A 1457-nucleotide genomic window follows, 5' to 3' on the forward strand; every position below is an offset into this window, starting at 1 on the left:
CTCACATCACTTTGGCTAAATCGTGGAAATCTAATGTGATTTTGCTAGACCTTGATAGGCAAACGCACACTCTCAATTATACTCTAGGAAAATTCGATGTGATTTGGGATCTCTGGAGGGAATACAGATCACACTAGATGGATGAAGCTTCTAAGAAAATTAAAGTATATTTAGAGTCCCCTATCCCCCTTCCCCCTGCCCTGTCTACACCCTAGGCCTCATATTGGTTTGGCCTTCTGGCATAAAGGGTTGTTTAATACAGTCTTATGCAATCCCCTCTTTAGGTTTAATACTCATTACATAATGTTATTACGTATTTTGTAAGTTGTTGAGGCATGTTTGTCCATCTGTTATTATTATTGTTTATCATTATCATTTTTTTCATTGTTGTTATGTCATTTCCTTTTCTTTGAAAAACTGAATAAAAACATTGAAATAAAAATTCTAGCTATTGTGCTTTGCCTTCAAATAACTCCACAGTTCTTGTTCCACCTACTTTTCTCACCTGATAAAAAATACACCCCTAGCCGCTCTCTTAGCTCCTCCAATGACCTAGTAATAACTTCTTCACTCATAACCTCGTCACACGCACCACTTCAAGATTTTTCCAGGGCTGCCTCTACTCCCTGGAAATCTATTTCTTGTCCTATTCAGCTTGCTCCTACTTTCCACATATTTAGAGTACTTGAAACCCATTTTTTAAACTTGCCTACACATCTTCTTCGGTCTCTAAAACTTTTACTACTCACTCTTCTTTTCAGATCCCCCCTCCCATTATGTCTCCTATCCCTTAGATTGTAAGCTCTTCTGGCCAGGGTCATCCCCTCCTCCTGCCATTGTTTGTGACTGTGATTTGCTACCCCTATTTTTGTACAGTGCTTGGTAATATGTTGATGCTATATAAATACTATTATTAATAATAATAATATTAGTTAAGCCATATATTGGTTGGACACGTTTATGCAGCCATCAGATGACCCGAGTGGGTCGTAGGAGAAAACAATTTTCTTTGGATACTGGACACTATTCCAGTCCTTTAGTGTCAACATGGGGATGTTGATAGTTTCACTTCGGGTCCAATATAAAATAATATTAATTGATATGTTGGACTTTGTGCGGTACACTAAGGGAGCAATTTAGGCAGCTAAATACAAATTTATAATGTGCATACAACTCAACTCTCTGTTTAAAGCGAACCTAAACCCAACATTTTCACTTTACATAAAAGGGTAGACATGTAAAGGAAAAATATTTTTTTTTTTTTTTTTTTTTTTTTTTTTTTAAGTGTAGCACTTCTCCCTTTAAGTCTTGATCACCTAGGCCAGGGGTCGGCAACCTGCGGCTCACGAGCCACATGCAGCTCTTTAGATGTGAAGCTGCGGCTCTTTAATTCAGTCTGTCGGAAGCTATTCTATCTCTCAGCCTGGCTTTCCACCACACCCCTCCCCCGTGACACT

This window comes from Pyxicephalus adspersus, chromosome 2 (genome assembly GCF_032062135.1).
Source record: "Pyxicephalus adspersus chromosome 2, UCB_Pads_2.0, whole genome shotgun sequence".
Taxonomy (NCBI): domain Eukaryota; kingdom Metazoa; phylum Chordata; class Amphibia; order Anura; family Pyxicephalidae; genus Pyxicephalus; species Pyxicephalus adspersus.